At 43.3% G+C, this 27,031-nt stretch overlaps 1 pseudogene; it reads right to left on the reverse strand.

Annotated features, from left to right (window-relative positions):
• LOC129336519 (uncharacterized) overlaps positions 1 to 20,092 on the reverse strand; it is a 43,645-nt pseudogene extending 23,553 nt beyond the window's left edge.
• Positions 20,093 to 27,031: the final 6,939 nt, after the last annotated feature.

Raw genomic sequence — 27,031 nt, forward strand, 5'->3', positions numbered from 1 at the left:
ATCACTGCTGCCACTGCTACCACCACAAAATCTCTTAGTATATTACAAACATAGAGTTGAATCTAAAAAAGCATGAATAGACAATAAATAGCTGTAAGTGCTATTTAAGAACCAGGCTGGATCTTGCAATCCCTCAGAGAGATTGCTGATCTTTCTCTTCCCATCCTTCCACAATTCCTGACCCCATGAAAGTTTATTCCTGAGGTTGCAGGACCTGCATGGAGTAACAGCTATACAAGTCAGAAAGATACAGTAGGGAAGGAAAGAGAGTGGAATTTCTATTACTGGCCCTTTGCATATATGGAGCTCCACAAAAGAAGGGAGCAATTTTTCATCCCCTTCTTCCTCCCTATTGCAATCTCCCAACCAACGTGACTAATTTCAAGTGGATCCAGTGACTCCAGGGAAATAAACTTTCTCAGAATCATACCCGGCTACTGGGGGAATGAAAAGTTGAGAAGATCAGAATATCCTTGCATGATCCTTGCATAATCCTTGTTTTAGAGCCAACCTACTCTCTCTATACCCTTCCACCAATGCAGCTTATAAATAGACATGGGCACGAACAGGAAAAAAAATGAACAAGCTGTTTGTTATTCGTTGCCATCCACAAACAACAAACAATGAACAGTAACAAACATGACCCTGTTCACAAACATGTCTGTTGTTCGTGGCCCCTTAAAGATCCCTTTAAACTATCAGCTGGCAGATGGCAGGGAGAATTCCCCCCTGCCAACTGCCAGCTGATAGTTTAAAGGGCCCTGTCCTGACACGTGCAAGGGGCAGGGTCCTTTAAACACCCCACAAACTGACCTTCCCAATGTCCAATACCCACCACATTTGCAGGGGACATAGTCCTCACTGTCCTCCGAAGACCCCCTCCCCAAGTTTCAGAGAAATTGCACCCCGGGAAAGGCATGATGCATGGGTCCTTCCCTTTGCTGTCATTTTCTCTTCACAGTGGCAAAAATGGGACTCTCTGCTGGAAGTACTTTGAAGGGTTAAAGCTAGAAGGAAAGCCAGAAGGAGTTCAGACAGAGTTCAGTCCCTGCTGTTGCCAGGGGAATTGATTGAAAGGCCCCAGACTGCCTGGATTGATGAAGGGCTGATGAAGGCAACGAACAAGGCTTGCAACAACCACTTGTTCATTTAGAATGGAGCCTCACAAACGGTTTATTCACGAGCAGACAAACGAGCTGTTCATGGGTTTTTTTCCGTTCGTAAAGCTGTTCATGCCCATGTCTACTTATAAAACAGATAAAACAAAGCTTTCACAAGAAATCCCAATAACTTGAATCACAGCACAGCAACCTTTATTGGCATAAATAATACAGACAAAACAGGAGAAATGTTGTGGAATAAATTCATAGGGCAGCACAATTGCATCCCCAGACAACAAAATTATCTCAGGATACAGCACAGTCATAGGGGGCTTTATAAAATGTTACCCTTGACTTCCACACATAAGCCAGGAATTCAGCAACAGATAGAGTTATTGCTGGACTCTTGTCAGCTAAGAGAAATTTTAGATCCTTATCCAAAAAATCCCTCTGCACAGGAAAAAGAGGACGAATCAATAAACTGCGCATAACAGAATATTTGGGGCAGCGAAAAAGAATATGTGAGATTGAATCGGGTTCCCTCAGAGTACAGTCACATAGCCTATCCCTATACGGAATACCCCCGTATCTGCCTGTGACCACTGCTGAGGGAAAGAGATTGAACCTCGCTAACATAAAAGCCCTCCTAAACACAGGGTTTACCAGATCAGCAATATACGCCACCATGGTGGTGTGCAAGGAATAGAGGGACAGTGAATGAGGGGAGCAGACACTGGAGCTGCCGGCATTAATAGTCTGTGCCTCAATATCCCAAATTCTCCTCTTAACCACCTGCAGAATTGCCACCTCACCGCAATTATATAAAGGCTCCAAGTCGATTCCTAAGGAACCAATTTTTTCCACTACAGCCTGTGACCAATCTGAGATAAAGGGATCAGTTAGAAGTTGAGCCATTAGGCTAGTAGGGGAGGATCGAAAATGAAAACGGAGCCAGAATTTAATCATAGTGATCCAGGGCTGAGATTCTATCAGGTGCAGATCCAATTCCTTACAGAGGGTAAGCAACGACACTGAATTGGATAAACCAAGGATCCTACGCAGGAAGACAGAGTAGATATGCTCAATTCTTTTAGTAAAGGACTGTATCCAAATAGGGATTCCGTACAGCAGTCGGGAAATAACTGTTGCTTGGAAAATCTTAAGCACTGCTGGGACAAATTGATTGCCCTTTTGAAAAAAGAACCAAATCAAGGCTGCAGACTTGTTCTTGGCTAAACTTAGAGAGTGCTCTCTATGTGGGCACCAACTCAGGTTGTAATGGAATAGCACTCCTAAGTAGCGGAAAGATTTTACCTGCTGTATTTCTTTTTTCGCTATTAGCCAGCGGTTGCGTTTCCAAGATTTAGAGAAAACCAAAATTTTTGTCTTGTCAAAATTAATGGAAAGAAAGTTCCGAGAGCAATATGCATTAAACTCGGATAAGAGACAAATAAGGCCAATTCTTGTAAAGGAAAGGATAACCGCATCATCTGCATAAAGCAGAACTGGCACTGCAGTCGTATTTAATTTAGGAGGGTGGCCATTAACCCTATCCAAACAAGAAGGCAAGTCAGAGATAAAAAGGTTAAAAAGGGAGGGGGCAAGAACACACCCTTGCTTAACTCCTTTAGAGACAGGTATCTCCTTAGTGAGAGACCCTTTCCCATCAAATCTTACTTGGCAAAAATTGGACGTATGTAATTTCCGAATCAAAAATAAAAGGCGCTTATCAATCCCCAGTTCGAGAAGTTTATCCCATAATAAAGATCTGTTAACAGAGTCAAAGGCTTTACGTAGGTCAACAAAGGCTGCATAGAGTTTACTGCGCAAGTGGCAAGAGTACTTTTCAGCTAAAAAAGCTAGAGTGGAGCAATGGTCTAACGTGGATTGATTTGCTATGAAGCCAATTTGTTCACGTCCTGGGAGATTACAATCTGCCATCCATTTGGACAGTTTGATGAGAAGATGTTTGGTGTATAGCTTCCCTAATACGGAGAGTAAACTGATCGGTCTGTAGTTGTCAATATTATTGGGATCCCCTTTTTTAAAAAAGGGGACTACAACCACACTCAGCCAAGAATTAGGGAGAACACCGTACTGATCAATCAAGGTAAACAGGTGTGCAAGAGCTCGCGACCACCAGTCAATGTTATCTTTCAATATCTCCGCTGGGAGCCCATCCAAACCAGGGGCCTTATTAGGTTTGAGGGATCCAATGAGATCGACAATTTCATCTTGGGAAACTGGGGACCAACTGGGGATATCAGAAGGGATTAATCCAAAATTATTCAAATCTAAGGCAGAGGACTCATTAAAAAGGTTGTTATAATAAGAATACCATCTGGCCGAAGGAATAGCACTAATGGGGGCAACACCAGTTGAGGAATTAAGTTTACTGGCCAGTAGCCAAAATGCTCGATTATCATTAGATCGGACAGCATCGAAAAGTTTAGCCCATTTTTCCAAATAGAAAGCATGTTTTTTTTGTGCTAACAAATGACCATATTCCCTTTTAAGCTTAAAAAACAGGGTGGGGGAGTAGGCAGAGAATCTCAACTGAGACTGACGAACATATTGTCTAAGTTTGCTTTTAAAAAGCAAACATTCTGTATCAAACCAAGCATTTGGGGAGATGATTTGGTTATTAGAAGTCACTGGTTTGGCATAAGAGGAGATATTATTAATTATAGAATTGTAGGCTAAAATTGCCTTTTCCCATGACTCAGCTTCGAATAAGCTGCGTCTTAACTCAGAGCCCTGGAAGCTAGACATCCAGAGGGAGATCTGTTCCCGGGAAGGAGGAGAGCAGCTTATTTTTTTGTACTGAGGCAAGTTAGATTCCACAGTACTGGGAATGCATTGGTTAACTATCTCATGATCTGTCCGAAGGGACAAAGAAATAGGAAGATGGTCGCTCTCGGTCCTTAGACCTATTGAGAAATCCATAATATACTCACTTAAGAACTTGAATCACAGTTAGTATCAGGTAACAGGCACACTAAGGACACGCCAAAAGACCGCTGCTGCAATCCAAAGCTTTATTCACAAATGCCGAGGGTCAATTCAAGAAGACAGGGGAGCGCCCACACTCTCCGGCTGCTCCCGGCAGGAGATTGGCAACAGGTTTGCCTGGCTAAATTGTCCCGTTTCGCAAGGCTCACAGCTTCATCAAAAGCCACAAATAAATTCCTAGTGTAAAGCGTATTTCTTTTACTGAAAAATAACCTGCTAGACAAGAATCAAGTTTCTTCTTAGTTTTAGTTGAACAGAATTTCCTCTCTTGTCACAAGAGAGGAAGCTGCACATTCCACTCCCAGGGTGACAAGTCAAAATTGGGCCTGTGAGATCTTAGAAGCCTGAACCAATGTACTCAATTGGGCTCAATGTGGCTCTGCTAGACAGGATTGCACTGTAAAAGTTTAGGAGGTGCTACATTTCAGTTTGGTTCTATTCTAACGTACTAGGTCCTATTTCTGATTGATTGTCTCGAATCTGTTTGTCTCTCTTACACACATCTTGCCCTTTGTCTATTAGTCCAAGAAAAGTTTGGTTCATTGTTACACCTCCTTACTGCCTGCATGTTCTTATACCAGCAAGCAAGGACGGATATACAAATCACTCATACTGGCCAGATTTTCAAAATGCATGAACTACAGCTGAATCCACAGTTATAATTGGAAAGGTTTTGCTAAAATTTGATTAGTAGCTCCTAGACAGCATGAGATAATTATGAAATCACTGAACATCAGATGCCTGGAGTGTTCTTTATTGGCAAGGGCTATGATTATCATAGCAATATTAGCACTTGTAGAGTTTCTAGAGTTAGCACTCCAAAAATATATTAGAATGAATGAGTCATACCATACCAGTAGAGAAGTGTGGACTGTGTAATTCCCAAAACGTGATGGCAGAAGATTTTGTGAGTATAGATGGTGGACTTTCACACTTGTTTTTCACAGTGATTTAATGAGCATTCTCTGTGACATTATGTTAAGTATAGTAAATTGCCCCAAACTCTCCAAAAAAGGCAGATGAGAAATTCCAGTAAACAAATGTATAATTACAAGTATTTGCTTAATTTGAGACAGCCCAGAAGATCCTGAGATATAAAATGCTTATGGCAACAGAGCTAGGCATGAGCATTCTAAATGGATTTCCAGACAATAATATTGTAAGAAACATATCTTTATTGCAAGAGGCTTTGATAAACAATCATGCCAGGCTCTATTCTACCTACACAGCACTTTTTCCTATATAGAAATCTCCCTCCGCTCCAAAAGCACATGATGTCATTAGCCACAGTAGTGGAAAATACTTGTACCTGTCCTTCTTATAGCAGCTCCATAGGGAATTCTTTTTCCATACAGAATGTAACATGTGGCTTTAGGGAATATGGCTTAAGGAAATTGTGTTAAGAGGAAGATCAAGAGAGAAAATCCTTTAATGCTTATTCTGAAATCCTCCTATTTTGGGTTATTGTGGATAATCAAAAGGATGTAGCAATATTAACAAGAAAAATTGAAAGCTGGTTAAGAAAGAACATTCACTGCTCTCAGTGGCTTTGGTCAACACAAAAGTTTAAAAAATCCAATTGCATGCACAGAGCTAGTTGTACAACTCTCTGAACTACAAGCTAGCTAATCAATTATCATTGCTGTCTGAGGTAGAGATGAGCACGAACAGCAATACGAACCAAAAAAAAAACCACGAACAGCCCAATCTGTTGTTCGTGAACCAGCTGTTCATGAGGGCCCATTCTAAACGAACAGGTGGTCATTGCAAGCCTCCTTCGTTGCTCTTCGTTGCTGTTCATCAGGCCAGACAATCTGGCACCTGCAATCAATTCCCTTGGCAACCGGAGGCAGGGACTGCCTGAATTCTGTCTGAACTCCTGCAGTTGCCCTGGAAACTCCAATCTAAGCCCAAGTTAGCTTGATAGGCAGGTCTTCCTTTCAAGTGTGGAGCTCCAAATTTGTTACAACAAGGGAGCAAAGAGCAGGGGGGAGGGGGCTCCCAGCTCTGGTTTTTCAGACAGTGAAGGAGAGATAGTTGCTGTTGGCATTTTGAGAGAGAGACAGGGAGAGTGCATTGGAGCTTGAATTTTCTTTGTGTGTGGTGGGATAGGGATCTACCTCTTCAAGTTCCAGGGCTGCTGCCAGGCTCTGGGACCAAGCTATTATTTATTATTGGTACGTTTCCTGCTGCCTGCTCAGGTAGGTTTTCTGGGAGTGATGTCATAGGGATCTTGATGGCTGGAGGAGAGCCTGCTGGCCCCCATGAACAATGAACAACAAACATGTTTGTGTTCAGGTCATGTTCATCATTGTTCATTGTTCGTGGATGGCAATGAACAACGAACACCATGTTTGTTTTTTTTCCTGTTCGTGCCCATGTCTAGTCTGAGGCCAAGGGAACATCTTATCTGGCATCCCATTTACAAGAGGGGTTGGCCAGACACTTCCAAAAGCCTCCTACTATAAAGGCAACAGTCCTCCCCCATTTTTTTCAACCTCAAGCAATTGATATTGAGATATACTACCACTGAGCATGGAGATTTCATTTTCCTATCATGGCTAAGAGCAGGCCTATGTCTAATCCCCTATCTAGTTTGGATAGAAGCCACCTAGTTGCTTAGACACAAGTGTTGCTATTTTTGACAGGATACCATACTCAAGGTGATTTATAGCAAGCACATTTCAACCCAATGGGCTTAGACTGGAGTAACTCTGTTTAGGATTTCACTGTTACACAGTAACAATAACACCATAATCCTAAAGAATATGTTTCATTCTAAAGGGAATAGGTACAATCCCCATTAGCTAATTGGGCCAGTTTGATCTGCCCTGTTAAAGAGGTCTGTTTGCTGCAGTATGAAACCTATTAGTTGAATCAACTTCCATTTATTTGTGTTTGAACATATGAATCAGGTAAAAGATGGAGGTCATAGGCAGTGGTCAGGTTAGGAAAATTCAGTGTCTTTAGACAATGTAGATTATTTTTTCTAATATTGACAAGTAGTAATTTTAACAAATAGGGCGACAGGAGGATTTTGACATGTCTCAAAAATGAAAATTATAGCATACATCTTAACAGTACCATGAAATGTATTCATTATACAGAAAGGAAGACTGTCAAGAGAAGACTGTAGCTCTTTAAAGGGGGAGGGGAGATAACTGAGGAAAGAATGTTGATGTAATAATCAAAGCAGAGTACAAACAGCTTTTGTGTGCCATTGATCACAGGCCCAAACTTTGTAATCATATTGTTGTGAAGGAGTAAGACACAAATTTGTGCCACTTCCAAAAGGGCAGAATCCTACCTGCTATCTTGCCAGATCAGAAGTCTTTATGTCTGACTCTAGCCTATCATGATTCAGGTTGCTACTAAACATTCTTCCTGTTGTTTGATCAACAGGAAGAAGGTCGTGATTCCTCCCAATCGTCTTTAATTTTGCTGCCATTTTCTTTATGTGCTATTTCTTTCTACAACACTAAAAGGTCTAGAAAGAAGGGTAATGATAGCAGATGGAAGAGGCAACGGCATAGATTAGTTAGGCTGCAACAAGGGAAATGATGGAGAGTTTGGAAGAGAAGGAAATAATTGAAAGGAAGTTCGGACGAAGGCCAACAAATGATTATAAATAACAAGCAGATAAGAGAACAGCTGAAGCAAAACGGATCAAACATCTTCGCAATCTAGATAATAATAGGATTTAGTATCACTTTAATTGTCTTATCAGAGAATATTAATTTCACTGTAATTAAATTTTATCACCCGGAATAGAATACAAATAAGCATCAGGAAGTGTTCTTTAGTAACAGGACTCTAAATATAGATTGGAAACCATAGCTTAATGAATTTAAATTGCTCTGAAAGAAGTTAAGTTAATTTGTTAAATCCAAGTGCTTTACCTTAATTTGACTGTGAATCAGACCATTAATTTCTAAGCAAAACCTTAATCTGAGTGTTGTTGGGTGAGAAGGCCATTAACTCTTGTTTAATATGCATGGCATTTCACAACTTTTTATATTTCACATGTCCATAGGTCTGCCCTGGGATGATAGATGTAAAAGCTTTAATATCGTTTGTTCATATTTGCACTGATTAATGTTCTCAACTCTGGAAAACTAGAAAGAGCAATACAGCATATATAGAGCCAGGAGGAAAGCTTTTTTTTTAGAGTGGATAGCTGCTGCCTTTTGATCAAAATATACAATTATGTCCTCAGATGTATTCCTGAGAGGCAAACTACATGAGACGCCAGACACATGTTCTTCATGTGTCAGAAACCACAAAGTTCCCTGAGTAGTGTAGTTTTACAAAGAACAGCCACTCCACGCGATTCTCTACTGGGGGAAATGACGGGAGAGATTCTCTCCCTCTTTATTGCAAAAAGCCTTGGCTCGAGTATTCCTCCAGGAGCTCGGGGAGGCAGGAAATTAGGGTGGCTTTTTGCAAGAGAGAGAATCCTCACCACCATTCTTCTCCCTGGCAGAGAATCGCATCTCAGATTCTCTCTCTCTCTCTTTGCTATTATAGTAAATTTATAAATCAAATATTGCAAAGACACCATAATACTCCAGAGCTCACTCAGGGAGCCTAAACTGTTGATGGGGCAGCCCTAGGTCCACTCCAGATCCTATCAAGCAGATTTGGACTTTGAGTCCATGCTGGACTTAGAGCTGAAACAGACGTGACGAGTTACTAGAGTTCAACTCGTGTTTCCTTACCTCAAGGTTTGTCGGGAAGTGTAGGCGTCCTTGCAGCTTAAAGTTTAACATTTATAGAGCGGCAGGGAGGGAAGGGCGCCTTTCCTCCCGCTCTCCAGGTGCATCGCTGCATTTCCCCTTCCCCCACTCACGCGGCCCAGAGCTACATAGCCCACTCACATGGAGCTTTGCTTCATCTCCCCCCCCCCCACTCGCCCAGCCTGGCTCCTGCAGAGCAATGCCAGGCTACACCGGGAGAGCAGGAGGAAAGGCGCCCAGAACATCGCTGCATCTCCCCCCCTCGCTTGCCTGGCCCCCACCCAAAGCCACACGGCCCAGAGCTGCATAGTCTGGCGTAGCTCTGTGGGGGCAGAGCGAGGGAGAGGTGCAGCGATGCTCCATGCAAACGAGCTATGTATCCCCAGGCCTCACCAGTGGGGGAAGGGAAAATGCAGCGAAGCACCTGGAAAGGCACCCCACGCCTGCACTTCCCTCCCTGCCGCTCTGTAAATGTTAAACTTTAAGCTGCAAGGATGCCTACCCGACAAACCTTGAGGTAAGGAAACACGTGTTGAACTCTAGTATCTCGTCACACCTGTTTCGGCTCTCAGGGACACAGTATCATCTATTTTGGCCTTTAGATTCTGAGGCACATAGGCATTTTGGAATTTTAATACTTTTAAATATGTTTAAAATATTTTCATTTTTAGTTCATTTTCTTTTAAAAAACTTGATTTGGTTTTGTTACATTTGTTATTAAAACTATTTTAGTTATTTAGTTATTAGTGAGATTTGTTCCTATTCATATTTCTGGTTGCAACACATTTTTGGTTGTAACCTTTACCCCTATACAGTTGGGATGAATTCGCAGGTATTTTGCCCCTCACCCTTTCTCCCATACTTCAGGTGGTTAGGAGAAAGGATTCATGTTTTATGGGCCATTAATATTTTCCATGAAGAGCTAGCACCCCCCTACCCATTCCTGCAACTAGGATCTTGATGTGAGGGACCACTGATGGCAGGGGACCATTTCTAAATGGAAATAGCAGCAAAGGGTGCTAAAATCTGTATACATGCATATGCATTCATATACCTGACATTAATTCAGCATGTCTATTCCGGTCTCTGCAAATCTTAACTTACTTCCTCCTATGTATTAAGTAGCTATCTGGCTTGCAGAGAAAGAAAATGAAATGGAGCCAGTGGAATACAGTGAGCTAAGGTACAGGATAATGCAGGAGTTACCTCCCTTTTCCTACATGCTTCAATTTAGGGCCTATACCCATCCTAACCTCTGCTTTATAATAGAGGAGAGGAGCTTGTGCACAATTGGGTCTCCCCAAGTTTGCTTTCAGATAATAGATCCTCTCACATAAACAGAGCTAGTCTTTCTCTTAGCTTGCCCCATGCCTTAGTAAGTGTTTGTATAACCTACGCCTCTCTGTTCTACAGAGCTAAATCAGGAATAAAACTTGCAAAACAGAATTCCTTTTGCTCAAGACTCTTCATCACATTAGACAACTCAATTCTACAAAGTTTTGTATGGCTAAATACACGAGTGTAATGATGAACAGAAACATGATGCAACTGATGGTCCCTCTGAGTTCAATTAAAGAGCTGTTTCCTGCTGGCAAACTTTGTGGGCAGCAGCCAACTTTGATTTCTCTTCCATTCCACTAAAGCACTGGACACTTCTGATTTACTCCTCTTGCAAAATAAATTCAGCTCCGATAGATTAGACAACAAAAGTAATGAGATTTTAATTTGCACCTTGAAACACATAGCCCTGCAATCAATATAATTGTAACAATACCCATTATATCAAATTTAATTATTCCCTTTATTAATTAGCTGTTTATATACATCATCTCCAATTATCTTGTATAAGGTGATAAGAGCCGAAAACCTTATCCAACTCCCTGAAAAACAAGTGGATATTCCTTGTCCTGTCAACACTTGATTCAGTTTGACTATATCAACTAGATTACGTGTGTCATTCTTTCTTTTTATCTTTTGGAAGAAAGGAAGCCTCCAGTTCCAGTAGAATATACGCTCTGTGTAGTTCCAAGTAGGGTTGTAATGGGGTGGGGAATTTCTTTTTCTGAAATTCATTTTTTTAGGTATAGCCACTGATTCCTCTTATTCTCTCCCCCTCCTCTTTTAAAAGTAGCATTTCTCTTTCATTTCTCTTTGAAAAGAAATCAAAGTGCCCTTTTGTAACTGCAGCCCTTGCAGTTCTTTTATGTTATACACTCCAGGGTGGTGCTCTAGCAGGAAGATAGGGTGGCTTGGGAAGATGAAGACGCTGCCTGCCTCTGAACATCTGTGGCAAACCCAGAGGCATTCTGCAAGATGCAATCTAAATGCTATCAAAACAATAGCACTTGCAATAGGATATAATCAATGACTCACTGCAAATTTATAGAAAATATTTCATCGTGATGGTGCGCTAAATCTTTGCACATTAATGTTTTTTGGTTTCATTGGTGAATATTATTTCTGTATTGGTGGAAACAAGAGTGGCCCCTGAGGAAGTGGGTGTGCTGTGAAACAAGCGGAACAATCAAGCCAGCAGCTGGTAGGGATTTGGTTTCATTTTCTCGGCCATGTCAGACGCTCCTCTCCGCAGGTCCGGGAGGAAGCACCCGAGCACTCTGACCGGGCGGCTGATCTGCGAAGATTAGCCCCCAGGACTCCCAGTGAGGGAGGCAGGGTCCGGGATGCTGCGGGAAGAGCCCCCTGAAAATCAATGCGGGGGGTAAATTGCCCGTTTGTCCCTATGGAGGCCGGCAGACGTGCGTGGCGCCTCGAGTGCTGCCGGGCCATGGAAAACGGCAAAGAGCAGAACTAGGCGGAAGCCTGTAAGTAAGCGAATCCCTTCTGTTATTACAAGCGCACGTGAAGGAGTGGTGGGATCTGAAGCTAAGAAGGCTAGTTCTTCCCCCTCGCTGAGTCTCAGAATTTGGCTGGCGGTCCCCCCCCCTAAAATGGCAGCGAAAAAACAGAGTCCCGCTCTGGGCAAGTCAATTTCGGCTGCCCTGCAGGGGAAGGGAGAGTCGCTCGAAGAATTGGTGCGGAGGTCGGTTATTGAAGCCATAAAACCCTTTGTTGACAAGCTGAATGAAACAGATCAAAGGGTGGGCTTAATTGAGAGCGAAGTGAAAACCATTAAGGAAGCAGCGGGGGGGGGCAGAGAAGTCTGCTCGGGAAAGTGCGTCACTCGTGAAGGCTACGAATAAAGAGTTAAAGCTGGTGGAGAACCAGCTGATCGGGCTACAAGTGGAACGAACACAAACAATTTTGCGTCTCCAGAACGTGAAAGAGGAGGAAAATGAGGATTTATGGGGTCTGGTCTCGGAACTATTGGCGACACCCGCGAAGGCAACTAAAGAAGAGGTTAAAAGCACCATTTTGGAGGTCCGCAGGGCTTCTTCAAAATATGCAACGAAGCGTCAGCTGCCTCGCGAGATCACCATCGATTTTTCATCTAAAAGGATCCAAGACACTATCCTATACAACTCATACAATGCGGATCTGGACTTTTTGGGTAACAAAGTCAAGATACTGAAAGACGTCCCATTTTTAGTTCGGAAAAAACGATTTAAGTATAAAAAGCTCGCAGCTCTTCTGAGGGAACGTGGAATAAAGTATAAATGGCTATTTCCTGAAGGTATCTGGTTTAGTCACAAAGATCAAGCTTACAAGATATTATCAGAAGATCAACTAAGGGATTTTGAGGATAAAAATCCGGAATTTCAGCGAAACACCAAGCAAGAAGAAAACGAGAAGTCTGAGGGGGGGGGAGGAAACGAGCACTGCGGCTGCAGTTGCTCAGAGAGAACTGCGTCCGGGACCCAGGAGGGGGAGGAAAACTTAATTTGAATTTGAATTGTAATTTGCATTTTGTAAGGTCAACCACTCCATCAATATTATACAAAGCTTTAGTTTTTTTTAAATAATGGCAGTATGAAGGGAAAGCATTCTGTGTAGTGTAGATGTTATATGTTGTTGTTTGGGTTTTTTTTTCTTCCCTTCCCTTATTCCCCTTCCTTTCCTTTGTATTGTTAGTTAATGTAGTTAATTAAAAAAAAAAAGCCAGCAGCTGGTAGGGCCAGGGGGGCCCTGATTGGGCTCTCCCTCCATCCATGAGATCCATCTGTTAAAAAGAAAGATACAAGATTAGTCAATATCAACTTTGTTACAATATAATTGTACTTACCTTCCTGCTTTGATGATAAGGGATATTTCCAGTCACAGTGGGATTTTTTCCTTTCAACTATTGGTTCACAATAGATTGTATATTGGACAATTTTTTGTAATTCATTCAACAGTCTTTACAAGGGAATCTCCAGTCTTTGAGGAAAAGAATAAACACATACTTGAGGACATTGCTACCTACTGTGGGACTGCCTTAAAGGGACACAGTCAAAATTTGTCTTTTGCAATTGATTTGTAAGAATTTTGTATAATAGTGGTTATTAAGAAATTGAAAAAGATTTTTGTATCACACTTTTGCACTGAGCACTTTAAATAGATGAAATATTTTCTATAAATTTGCAGTAAGTCATTGATTATATCCTATTGCAAGTGCTGTTTTTTATAACATTTTTTATTAAGTTTTCAAAAATACAAAGAAAGAAAAGATTTTTTTTGTCTCAGATTCGTGTACATGATAGTCCATTATATGATCAATATTTCAGAAAAAAATTACAATATAGACATCAATCCATAGAAAAGGGAACTGAATAACCACACACCCCTTCTTACTCTCTTTACATAGTGCGCAGTCCATTTAAATCTCTCCAAGCACTTTTTAATTTTCTTGCTTTTTAACCCACCTATTCAATATGCCATTAATGAAATATTTTCTTAAAGGAGAGAAGTATACAATGAAGTTTTTATAACAGCCTACCCTCGATCTTTAATATGTCAGATTTCAAGCAATCTAAGATTTACTACTTGTATTTTCATTATAAAAAGGCAGAAGAAAAACAAGGCAAATATATAGGCAGACTTAACTTAACCTATAATTTAAATTTAAAAATTAACACACTTATAGGGTTCCCTCTAGCTCCCTAGTGTTTCCCCTGTAAAACCTACCAGCTATCTTATATCAAAACCATTCCCATCCCCTTATTTAAAGGAATAAAAAGATTTCCAATAAAAAACATAAGAAATAAGAGGGAAAGTAAGAGACACCCAAGACCTGTTTACCGGGTCATACTTTGAATTTCATTTTTGTTCCTCTTATCCCTCCCTCCAAAACAATATTATGGCTCCTTTCCTACAATGCTTTTATTTAAGGAAAAGAGCTCTAACAGAAGGAAAGTAAAAAGAAAAATAAAATAAGAAGGGGAGCAGAGGGCTCCAAGAGACCCTCTGCCCCACTCCCTCTAATTCAGTTATCCAAGCCCTGGGATCATGATTTAAATTCCATCTTCTAGAAATAAAAAGAATTCCAATAAAAAAAATAAGAAGAGGGAAAATAAGAGACCCCCCAAGACCCGTTTACCGGATCATACTTGGAGTTTCATTTTTGTTCCTCTTCTCCTTCCCTCTAAGAACCTTTCTATCCCACTCCCTCTAATCCAGTTATCAAAGCCCCAGGATCATGATTTAAGTTCCATCTTTTTTCTTCTTTTCTCCCTCTAAAATAGTGTTACAACTCTTTCTTTCCAACAATCAACCACAGATGGCTCTTCTTGCCTTCCAAGCATTTCTGCAAGATGTTGATGGATACATTACTATGTCTCTGATTGTCTTTCTTCCTCTTTGTGAGGTATCCCTTAGTTGAAGTACGTTGTGTGCTTTTTGCTTCGTACAGAGGTAATACACTAGGTCTCTTCCTCACAGCTTTCCTTCCACGCTCCTTCCCCTTCTTCTCCAGCTTTCGCACTTTCACAGAAAAAGACTGGTTTTCTATTCAATTTTGTTGTCGTTTCTCCTCCAATTTTCTTTCAAATAAATCTGTCCCATCAAGGTTTTCTTCTTATTTGGCATCTATCACATTGCCCTTATCTGATTTCAATCCAAGTGTCACGTCTGCTTTTCTTAGTACGTCATCCAACAGCTTAGAGATTTGCTGCAGCTTTGAAAATATCTCTTCAGAGAGTGCCATTTTATTGACTCACTTTCAAATGGTCACTCAAAGATCTCTTAAAATAGGTAAAAAGCTACTTTGCTCTTGTTGCTTATAGTTCAGAAGATTTTTGCTCTCCAGCTTTCTCCCAGAAAAACACTTTTTGCAATCACTCTTCAATGAGAGTCCCCTGGGTCATAAAGCAGCCGCTTCTCTGGAGGATAATAAAAAAAACCCTCCTCAAGCTGGATAGCCCCATAAAGCCATAAACAATTCTCTTACTGGAGAGATGTCAAGTAGAATCACTCTTTTTTGGTCCTTCAGTTATCTTTACTTCTATTTTGTCAGGAATCTTTGCTTTATTTTTGCTTATTCAAAGTCCCGGAGTTCGCAGTTTGGGAGCCATAAGGCTTCTTCCTCAGTCCTTGCCTTTTGAGCCGGTGTGGGGGCTGCACAGGGGGTTACCAGTCCCCTTGAGCTCTTCCACCTTGCTCTGGCCTGCCCCCCCTCTCCGTGGGGGGGTCTTGGGGGCCCAAATCCTCGAGTCCCAAGGAGTTGGGAAGATCACAGCACTGAGCTCATAACTCAGCTGCTATGATAGCACCGCGCCATTTTGGAAGTCTCGCAAGCGCTGTTGTTTTGATTGCTTCTGAGCATCGGCAGGGTGAAATTCTGAAATTCTGCAGCACCTCCTTTACTGCTTCTCCTCTCTTCAAATTTCTCTTTGATCAAAAAGAAATTGATTAAAACTTACTCCAGGTTCCTAAAAAGAGGAAAAGAAAAGGATTATTGGATTTCATGGAGAAACTGGGTAAAGAGGAAGAGAATTTCCTTTAACAACTCTAAGTTCCTGGTTTCTTTTAAGTGTTTTTTTGTTGTTGAATGAGCCCCAGCAAGTGAGACCCATAATCTCTATTTGTGTTACTGACTGCTGTGCACAGTATAACTGAGGGCAAAGCCACAAGTGACCAATGACACTTGAATGGCAAGTGTATTTCTCCCTGTTCACTTGCGCTCCACTCAATCCACTTGCCGTTCAAGTGTCATTCGTCACTTGTAGCTTGGCCCATAGACAAGATAGCATAAGTTGTTTACAACGGGAGGTAACTTTTGCCTCTGTTCCCATTCTAGTTTATAATGCTGTCAGTGGTCACAAAGGAGAAAACAAAGCTTTTGTATCTGTCTATCTGCCTCAATATCTGTACTACCCAGCACAAGGGGAAAACAAGTATCACATCTCCTCTACCCCCCCCCCCCACACACACACCAACTGTAGCTGCCTGCATGCCAGAGTATGCCTGCAGAATGTTTGAGCTTTGTCTAGCTGATGCAGTGGCAGAAAACAGAAGAGCAAGCTAAAAGGAGCCACTGCTTATACAGAGTCCAAGCCCTCCCTAAGCCAGTGAGTCAGCCATAGGATAGGATGGAAGCATGGTCTGTTTGGAAAAATAGACCTATCAATCCAGGCCCCTTCAGTGCAAAAAACATATACAGTTCTGCTGATTGGAAAAGATCCCTGTTAGGAAGGACACTTTCCCCGCACTCTGACCTTCCTAACTTCTAAGACAGCAGAAGGGTGCCACACTGAAAAACGTCCATATGTTACTGACTGTTATTCATATTTCAGTTTGGATAATTTATAATCACTGGTTTGGCTCCAACCACATTTTTTCTGCTGCTGAATAAAGTAGAATGGGGGTGTCCCACCCTTGGACCACCAACAAGGCTATGCTAGCCTGCACAGACCCCACAAGGACTATAGTAAGGAAGAGGATTAGGTTAGATTGATTGGACAAGCTGGCCAGATCCAATTCAATATATTACTTAACAGAAACATTCCCATTTAAGTTGTGGTTCATAGTATCTGAAAGCACTCCCTTTCTGACTTTCAGTGCATGGCAGCCAACAGTTACTGTCAAATATTGCAAAATCTTCAGAAGCCAAATGCAAACACAGAGCAGCAAATACTTGCCAAATACTTGCGCAACTAGAGAATATTCTGCAGCAAAGTTCAGAGAGCAATGGGGAGGGGGATTTGTTTCAGCTTTAATGTCTGTCTAACAAATGCCAGAATTTCAATCCACTAGTCAAACACTTGTGCCTTTTAACAATAGGCAAGCAGGATTTTATTCAAGAAAAAAAATATTTAAAGATGGCTATATTACAATCTCATCCAAGGCAATACGGAATGAATTAGTGGTATTAGGGAATTATTTGGCTGCATATCTTTCATGCAAACCATTCACTAGATGACAGTCTTGTTCCAGAGAAGGTATTCTCAGAGGCACAGAATGGTAATATTAGTGTTGCTGTGCAGCTATTGATTTACATTATAGTGTATAACTATAAACTTAAATGAAGTGTATCAAAGGTTTTGTGTTAGAACAAACAAAACAAAAAACCCTACAGCACGTTCAAGTGGAAATTGCACACCCAAGCAAGAGTCTGTACTTGGGAGTGAACATGTAATGTTATTCCTGAGAATTAAGACATAATTGTTCCCAATTGGATTAGGGAATAGGGATACAGACAGAGTAATACTGAATTACAAAATGGTAGTATATTGTCACAATCCAAAGGCAACATCATATTCAGAATGCAATGAAAACCTTTGTTTTAAAGTATTGTACAGACAGGTAGTTCATTGGAGTGGCAGATGTTATTTCCTACCTTCCTACTATGCACAGCCCTAATTCTGCATTAACAGATTGATAAAACAGAAGGAGGAACAGGGAGCCTCAATATAGAAGTTGGAGACCTTCCCCTTTTGGTATCTCTAATGGCAGCTACTACTCTTACAGTGCAATCCTAACCCCCCAGGCTGCACCGTCGCTCATGCACCGGTGTAATTGGGGTGGCGCTGGACGGCACCATAATGACTTTCGCAGGACAGTCCTGCCAGCGCCCGAGCGTGGGAAGGCAAAATGCAGCAGCCCCTGGGAGGTCCCACCCACTTCCCCTGAGAACCCCACTCACACCAGCCAATGGCCACACCCCTCCCCTCACATCCCGGTGAGAGAACAGCAAAGGTGTAGCCAATGGGGAGGCTGTGATCGCCGCCGCCTAGAGGCCCCCGTCAGAGGGCAGGCATCCCTGCCAGGGAGGGGGCAGAGGTGACAGTGGGGGTCCAGATCGAACACACACACCCTCGCCCATCCAGCCCCCATTTCTGATGAGGGCCAGGCCAGTAGCCACAGCTCAGTGCGCCTGCACATACCCACTTCCACTGCCACCACCAAAATATAAAGGTTCCCCCCCTGAAAAGTAGGGCCAGACAGTAGGGAGCTGATCTCTGTTGCCTGGAGAGCAGTCGTACTTCCGGGAGATCTCCAGCTACCACCTGGAGACCGGCAACCCTAATTAGTCCCCAGGTTCCGGAGAAGCAGGTCGGGGGGAGGCAGGGCTGGCAATGAGTGACAGGAACGCCCATTGGGAACCATGTGGAAGGCCAGGAGGCCATTTGGAAATGAGGAGAATGAAAAGCTCACTCAGACTTGCTGCTGCACAACGGGAACACATCACTCCATCTCTACAAAGTGAGAGCGGGGGCTGGGCCTTGACAGCTACATCCCAGTACTGGGGAGATGCCCCACCCAGAGTGAACTGAGAGACCCTCCCCATGCCATGCCCATCCCTGCTTCCGCAAATACAACCCCCACCCCCTGGCAGCAGCTTTCCACCTGCACCCCATCTTCCTGGCTTATCAGATGCCAGCCACTCAGCCTATCAGAGAATGAAAGTCCTCGGTGCCTCCCCCCTCCTCACAGACATTCCTGGGCCATGGTTCAAGTCCCACCCCTCTGCCTGACGTTACATTGAGGGGAAGAAGGGGGCGGGGAGGCTGAACAGGGTCTACTTGATACATTTGTAGGGATGTGCGAGTGGAAATATGAGACGGGGTGTTGGAGGAGGGGCTAAGGACAAAGTCAGGCACGCAGACACAGAAGTTAGTTGTTTTTCAACTCGTTTTATTAAACTGGAAAAAGCACCATTGTTTCTAGGCTGGAAAGGGAGCCAAGGCATTTCACACAGCCCTCCTTCTTGCTCCCAGGGGCGAGGCTGAGATGCGGGCTGCTGTGAGATATTGCTTCCTGGGCTGGATCCGAATGTCACTCGCAGAGGATTGGGGGGGGCGGGGCGGAGCAGACATGCTTGGGACATGCCTGCAAGAAAAAGACACACATGTGGGCTTTGCCTCAGTCCATGGCCAAGGCAAACCCCACACTCCAACATCTGAGAAGATGCACATAGTAGAGAGTGGCAGTGGCAGCGACCAGCTGATGCCAGACTGTCTATCAAGGATGCACTCTGCCTTGGGGTGCTTTTACCTTTAAGGGAGGAAACAAGCTGGTAGTTACAAACACCTGGTCAAGAGTAGCTTTCTGGGCAACTGCCTCTGGGACGGGCAGGGACGGCCACCATCGCCCCCTCCCCTGCTGAGCCTCATATGAAGAGGCTAGTGGTCAGGTGGGTTCAGGTGAAGGGGCAGTTAGCACTAATCAGCGGGACAGGTTCGCCGTCACCCCATCTCCTCCATACCTGTCAGCGTTCCCTTGTTCCTTATCAACTGGAACTTCAGAGTCAGGACACCTGCAAGGAAACAGGAGTGGCTGCTGTTAGTTAGCCAGATATTCTGGACTTGTCCTTCTTCCCTTCAGCGAGTGCAGTTCTCCCACTTTTCTTGCAAAGTCCCCAAAGTGCGCCCAGTGCCTGCCACTGTGCGACCCTCTCCCCCACCTCATTTTCAAAGTGGCCACGGCACACAGCAAACGGGCAGAGATTCCTGCCATGTGCTCACTTACCTGAAGATTGTGGGTGGCGCCAGCCGGATGTTTTATAGGATGCATTCGTGGGTGATTGGGTGTGGGGAGGAGGGCTCGTCCACGCTGGGAATGCATGCTGATTGGTCCCCATGATAGTTCCCATCCTATGCTCCTTCGGGCCATGGGGGCAGGGTGGGGCACTTGGAGAGGGGGCTGGGTTTTTGCCATTCCATGGGCGCCTATGGGCTACGCCTTGTTTTTTCGTGGCGTAGCTCTTTTGTGCCGCTGTGGGTGTTCCTGCTTCTGGAAGGGCTTAGGGAGCAAACTAACTCCGGCCCTGTTCTACACTGCTTCTCCACCTGGGCCCGGCCGCCTCTTGCTTGCGCCGGCGGAGGCCCGCTGGCGCACAGGCGCCTTGTAGCACCGCTGACAGAAGACCATTTACGCTGACGTAGAGGCCAGATCCGCTGTTGCAAGGCTTAGTTTGGTTCCTATTTGCTTTCCCCGCCCTCCTTAGGATTGCACTGCCCATCCCACGCAAATTTATAGTGCAGCAAAACTTACTAGGTAATAAACATGTGCTTTTGGAAATTAATCAAAATCTAAACTGTATCCCATTCCCTCCCTTCAAGAGTACATTGTGTATTAAGTAAAAGCAGCTACTATTAATAATCTCTAGAAATCTTCAGAAATGACCGCCATTACACTTTTCACAACTGCAGGAGGTGAGCACAGTAGTAGGGGTAAAATAACGGGGGAGAGAATGACTCAGCACATCATCTAATTGACAGGGATGTCTTCCAACTAGAAAAGCTAACAGATGTTACCATAGCTTCCTTGGTTCTCTAACACAGGTAAAAATGGGTTCTATTTACTCACTGTTCCACTAGTCTGCTTGGGCACTGGGCGTACCAGTTGAAGATGCAAATATTTTGTTTGTACTCTTTGAAGACAGGTGATAAGGGGGATGGCAATCCTACATCTCCCCTTTTTTGATACAGGCAGCAAACCGATGGGGAAGGGGCAAACATTTTGCTTGTATCTCCAGCAAAACAGGCACTGGAGGAAATGCATACCGAAGCTAACTTATGTTATACCCCTTACCCTTACAATTGGGTGCTGGCAGGGAAATGCTTCTGTCATTCAAAAGGAAGGGCCAAAATATAAAACTGCAAGCCGCCCGAGATAGTGAGGAAAGTGGGGTTAGAAATATTAATAAATAAATAAATAAAAAGTTGGGGGGATGGTGATAAGAAAGTAGCTGAGACCTCTTATTTCATGTAAACCAGATATGCCATTTTCCCTGTATAATTTCTCAAAGATAGGCAACCTAAAGCAGGCAGTTGTGTGTGTGTGTGCAAGTGTGTATGCACGCGTGCATTTGTATGTGAGGGGGTATACCTATTTTTAAACAAAAATTGAATATATGGGTAGGATGAGGGGAGCTTGTTAGAGCGAGTGTTAAACTACGCTGCGGAATTAAACGCCGAGCTGGTCAGAGAGGCAAAAGCTTTATTTGAGGAAGTTACATACTTGAGGGAAAGGGAGAGATAGATCCTAGCTATCTGACTACATCTTGCAGAGACAGAGAAGAAGTGTGGCAGGAGAGAGAAGAAGCAGGATATTGCCCTGTTTAGCCCAATAGGAGACAAGACAAGGAAATGACCCCCAGGAAACAAGAGAGGTGCTACTCTCACTGTCCTAACTAAGTGATCCTTGCTGCCCCCTGCGTGGTAGGCTCTTCTTACTTCTTGCTGCTGCAGTACACCAGACATTGTTATTTCTAACACCCCTTCTCAATGTCTAGTGTACAAAGTCCACAAAGTTCAGTCTTTCTCGTAGACTTTGAAATTTCTCTTTGGCAAGTGGCTTGGTGAGGATGTCTGCTATCATTTCTTCTGTAGGGCAGTACTGTAGCTCAACAAGTCCATCTTCTTGCATATTTCTCACAATGTGATTCTTTATGTCAATGTGCTTGGTTCTTGATCCAATTCTTTCTGTATTTGCAAGCTTTATGCAAGATTGATTATCTTCAAAGAGTTGTATAGGTTTGGGTTCATTTATCCCAAAGTCTTTTAATAGTTGTAGAATCCACTTGAGTTCTTGGCATGCTTCTGCTGCTGATATGTATTCAGCTTCTGTAGTTGATGCCGCTACTAGGTCTTGCTTTCTGCTTGTCCAACTGATTGCTCCTCCACCATAAAAGAATACTCGTTCACTGGTAGACTTTCTGTCTGTGATGTCTTCTGCCCAGTCAGCATCCATGAATCCCACTAGTCTGGGATTGTCGCTTGCTGGTAGCTTGAGCTTCAGTTGTGCAGTACCTCTCAGGTATCTTGCCAGTCTTTTGACTGCTTGCCAGTCATTCACACTTGGTGATGCACTTTTCCTGCACAGTATTCCAACTGCTGCTGCTATGTCAGGTCTGGTCACTGTACTTATGTAGAGCAGTTTTCCAATTGCTTCTCTGTATACTTTGATGTTTCTCAGAGGTTCATTGTTTCCATTTTGTTTCAGGAAATCTGTTTCCATTGGAGTACATGTTGTTTTTCCATCTTTCATGTCCATGTAGTCTAGGAAATCCATGATCTTTTGCTTTTGATTGAGAAGATAGCTTCCATCTTCCTCTCACTCTATTTGAACTCCAAGGTAAAAGCTGACATTTCCAAGACGCTTTACTTCAACCTCTTGGTTCAGGTGCTGAACTATTTCATCACAATCTTGTTGATCTTCATAACAAAGAAGAATATCATCTACAAAAATCAGAATAAAAGTCCATTTGTTGTCTTTCTTTCTTGAGTACAGGCAGCGTTCTGCCCCGCCTTGCTTGAATCCTTCTTTGATGAGCATTTGGTTCAGTTTCTGATTCCAGGCTCTTGCAGCCTGTTTCAGTCCATAAATGCTCTTCTGCAGTTTGCATACAAGTCCTCTGTCTTTGGACTGTTCAAATCCAGGAGGCTGTGTCATATACACGTCTTCTTCCAGCTCTCCATGAAGAAAAGCAGTTTTCACATCCAGATGCTCCACATGCATCTTCCTTGCGGCTGCTATGCTCAGTAGTGTTCTTACTGAAGTGTGTTTCACTACTGGTGCAAAGGTTTCATCATAGTCTTCTCCATACTTCTGGGAATATCCCTTTGCAACTAGTCTTGCTTTGTACTTTTGTACTTCTCCATCTGCATCAAGTTTGGTTTTGAAAATCCATTTGCATTCTACTGTCCTTTTTCCAGGTGGTAGTTCTGTGAGAATCCATGTCTTGTTCTGGATCAGAGAGTCAATTTCTTCTTTTGCAGCTTTTCTCCATTTCTCTGCTTCTCTTGCTGGCATTCCTTCTATGTCTTCCCAGCTAGAAGGTTCTGGTACAGCTTCTGTTTTTGCCAGGTAAGAGAATTTCAGTGGTGGAACTCCTTTGTTTGCTCTGTCTGAGCGTCTGACACTTGGCTCTGCTTCCCCTTCTCTTTCTGTGGGCTCTGCAGGTGTCTCTTGCGTCTCAGTCAGGTCCCAGAGTTGCACAATTTCTGGCTGTTGTGCTGCATCAGCTTCCTTTGGTATAGACTCTCTGGTGTCAGGCTTGCTTGCCTTCTCTTCTTCATCAATGTGCACCACATGGCGGATCTTCACCGTGTCTGTCTCTGGGTTGAGGATTCGATATCCCTTGCATCCCAGTGCATATCCAACAAATATGCCTGCTTCTGTTCTGAGATCCATCTTAGACCTCTTTTCCTTCGGAACATAAGTGTAGGCTTTTGATCCAAACACTCTCAGATGCCTTACATTGGGCTTGCGGTTGTACCACAGTTCAAATGGTGTGCTGCTTGCACCCTTTGTAGGTAGCATGTTCTGCAGATAGGCAGCAGTGTTGATAGCTTCCCCCCAATATTTTTGAGGTAGCTGTGCTTCTTGCAGCATGCTCCTGCACATTTCTGTGAGAGAACGATTTTTCCTCTCTGCTATCCCGTTGAGTTCGGGGGTGTATGGCACGGTCAGGTGATGCTCTATTCCTTCAGCTGCTAGGAAGCTTGTCATCTCCTTCCCCGCGTACTCGCCTCCATTGTCTGTGCGGATAGCCATTGGTTTTCTCTGGAATCTGTTCTGCACCATTGCTAGGTACATCTTGAATTTTTCCAGTACTTGGCTCTTTTCCTTGAGCAGGTAAATCACAGTAAATCTTGAAAAATCATCAGTAAAAGTCAGAAAGTACTTACTTCCACTGGGTGTTTCTGTTCCCATGGGTCCACAGACATCACTGTGAATCAGCTCCAGTGGTCTTGTCTGCTTCTCACTCTGTTTGGTGAAAGAAGGTCTTGTGCCTTTGGCTTGAATACAGCAAACACATTTCTCTGCATCAGGACATTTTCTCATTTGCAAATCATTAGTCAGATTCTGCCTTTCAAGCTGATATATATAATCCATATTAGCATGTCCAAGCCTTCTATGGATAAGACTAGTACAATTCTTGTGAGTGCACTTTTCAATTAAATTCACTGCGCCTTCAGAGCAATCCAGCATATACAGGCCATCTTCTAATGTGCCTTGTGCAATTAATTCACCATCATTGCTAATAAAACATTTCTCTCCTTTGAATACAGTCTCGATTCCTTTCTTGGCCATAGCAGAAACCGATATTAAATTAGATTTAAGTTCAGGTACGTATAGACAATCAGTGATCTGCACTTCTCTAGTTTGGCCACTGGGTAGTGCACAACATGCAGATACGGTCCCTTGTCCCTGAGCCGTTAAAGCCTCTCCATTTGCTGTATACAATTTGTCGTGGCTTTCTTTCATCTCATTAAAAAACTTCTCTTGATTGCATAGGTGGTTAGTACACGCACTGTCAATTGCCCATTTGCATGTGCTTTGATCATTTTTACCAACATTTAAACAATTCTTATCAGATCTGCTTTTCCTTTGACCATCGGCATTAGGTGACTTAATGGCTGCATTAGCATTCCTAAAGCCCTTTGTTCCCATCCATCGTGGCGGTTGCTTGCTAACTCTCTGTGAATCACGAAACCAACAGTCTTCCTTTAAATGTCCTTTCTTTCTGCAGACGCTGCAGGAGAAATCCCTTCTTGAACTGACTCTTAAAGCTAGCTCTCTTGGCTCACTTATATGATCCAGTTTGCTAAAACTTTCCTCTTGCAGTCTTGCAAGTACATAGTTTAAGCTTAAATTTTCTCTCATTTCCAACACATGTACAATGCTGGCATAAGATTGAGGAAGACTAGACAGCAAAACTATAGCTAGATCCTCATCCTGGATCTCCTTTCCAAGGGATCTTAATTTCTGTGTTAATTCCATGAAATTTGCAATATGATCTTTCAATTTTTCCTGTGGCTTCATCTCAATCCGATACAATTGCCTCATTAGCAAAATTTTAGTTTTAATTGATTCTTGACGGTTTATTTCTAGAAGAGACGTCCACATTTGTCTAGAAGTGGGCTCATGAATTACTCTTATCAATTGTTTATCACTTAAAGCATTAATGATAATAGATCTTGCCTTATTGTCGTGCTTGACCCATTTGACTTCCTTCTGAGGATCTCCAGTCGGTTTTTCATCTGTTATTGCAGACCAGACGTCCAGTTGAATAAGATGGGCTTTTATTCTTTCTGCCCAAAGATCGTAGTTCCTCCCGTCTTGCAGTCGGTCGACCTGGAACCCCTGCTGTGCTCCCCAGGAGTCCGCCATCTTTCCTCTATTGTCTGCCCTCTGTGCTTTAGCCTGCGGCTACGGCAGAACTTTTATTGCTCTCTCTTAACTTCAGCTTGCGTTAATTGCCTCTGTGGCCCATTATCCTGTTAGAGCGAGTGTTAAACTACGCTGCGGAATTAAACGCCGAGCTGGTCAGAGAGGCAAAAGCTTTATTTGAGGAAGTTACATACTTGAGGGAAAGGGAGAGATAGATCCTAGCTATCTGACTACATCTTGCAGAGACAGAGAAGAAGTGTGGCAGGAGAGAGAAGAAGCAGGATATTGCCCTGTTTAGCCCAATAGGAGACAAGACAAGGAAATGACCCCCAGGAAACAAGAGAGGTGCTACTCTCACTGTCCTAACTAAGTGATCCTTGCTGCCCCCTGCGTGGTAGGCTCTTCTTACTTCTTGCTGCTGCAGTACACCAGACATTGTTATTTCTAACAGAGCTAACCCTTATCCCCTCCCATGTCTTGCCCTACTGCTTGAATCAGGTGTTTCTCCCACGCTGACTAACTTCCATATCAGAGCCTTGCTGGAAGAAAAATGCTTCAAGTACCAAAGCCGAGCATGTTAAATCATAGCAGCAGGCAGGGTTTACCTTCCCTAGTCCATATGCTCCACATTTGTTTTAAAAAAGACATGCCCTAAACCCTGCTTCTGCTTCCCTGTTTCTGTTCTGTAAGAATTGTAAATGCCTATGAAAAAGAACTGCGTCGTCCACGTGAAATTTAGCAGGACTAGTCCGTTGTGTGAGGCAGACAACTGCCAAGAATTCCACCCCAGCTGGTTAGGAGAAACAAAGCTGCAACCTCGTTTTTGAAGCAAATGGAAATAAAAAGCAAGCGTAACATGGAATCCAAGCAACAATGTCAATAAACAGTGAACTAAAATGAAGTGAAAGTGAACTGAGGAAAGTCTTTGTGTATATTCACATCAGACTCTCATGAAGTTCTAATCCATTTTGCTTTGGGGGAAAGTTGAACGCTCCCTCTTCTCTCCTTTGAAAAGGTTACATAAACACTTGCATATGGGGACACGCAATCATCCTTTCATGTTCTAAAAATATTAATAAAAAAACCCTCTTAAACTAGTTCCATAATTGCTGTGGACCTAAGGGGGGAGAGAGTATTACTCATCACAAGAACTATCCAGGAGACAGTCAATAAGAATTCCACCCAGACATATAAAGGGCTGTGGAGAGTGGCATATTACATTTCTGGTGGTATATTCCCCGCCCCCCCCCCCCATTTTTGCAAAATACAGATGAAATGCAAGGGAACATTGCAAATTCCACTTGGTAAGAATCCGGGATGGAACACTTCATCTCTATTTTGCAAAAAAAGTGGGGGGAATCTACCACCAGAAATATAACATGCTGCTCTCCACAGCCCTTTATATGCCTGAGCCCTTTATATGCCTGAGTTTGTGGCCCATGGGGCATCAGGGGACATGCCTGGTAGCCACCATTCTCTTGCAGACCTGAGTGTCGCCCAGCAACCCCTGCAGGCAGCATGGGAGCCAATGAGTTCGAATCCATGGGCCGGACAACCAGGATCAACCACTGGGCTCTGAGGTCCTCCAGGCTGGCTTAAATTCCAGAGCTGCCCAGGCCAGGCCACAGTTGTCTCCTACACAGCTTCCCACCCGTTCCTCCCTTGGTTTAGGCTTCTGGATCTGTCTAG

Source organism: Eublepharis macularius, chromosome 10 (genome assembly GCF_028583425.1).
Source record: "Eublepharis macularius isolate TG4126 chromosome 10, MPM_Emac_v1.0, whole genome shotgun sequence".
Classification (NCBI taxonomy): domain Eukaryota; kingdom Metazoa; phylum Chordata; class Lepidosauria; order Squamata; family Eublepharidae; genus Eublepharis; species Eublepharis macularius.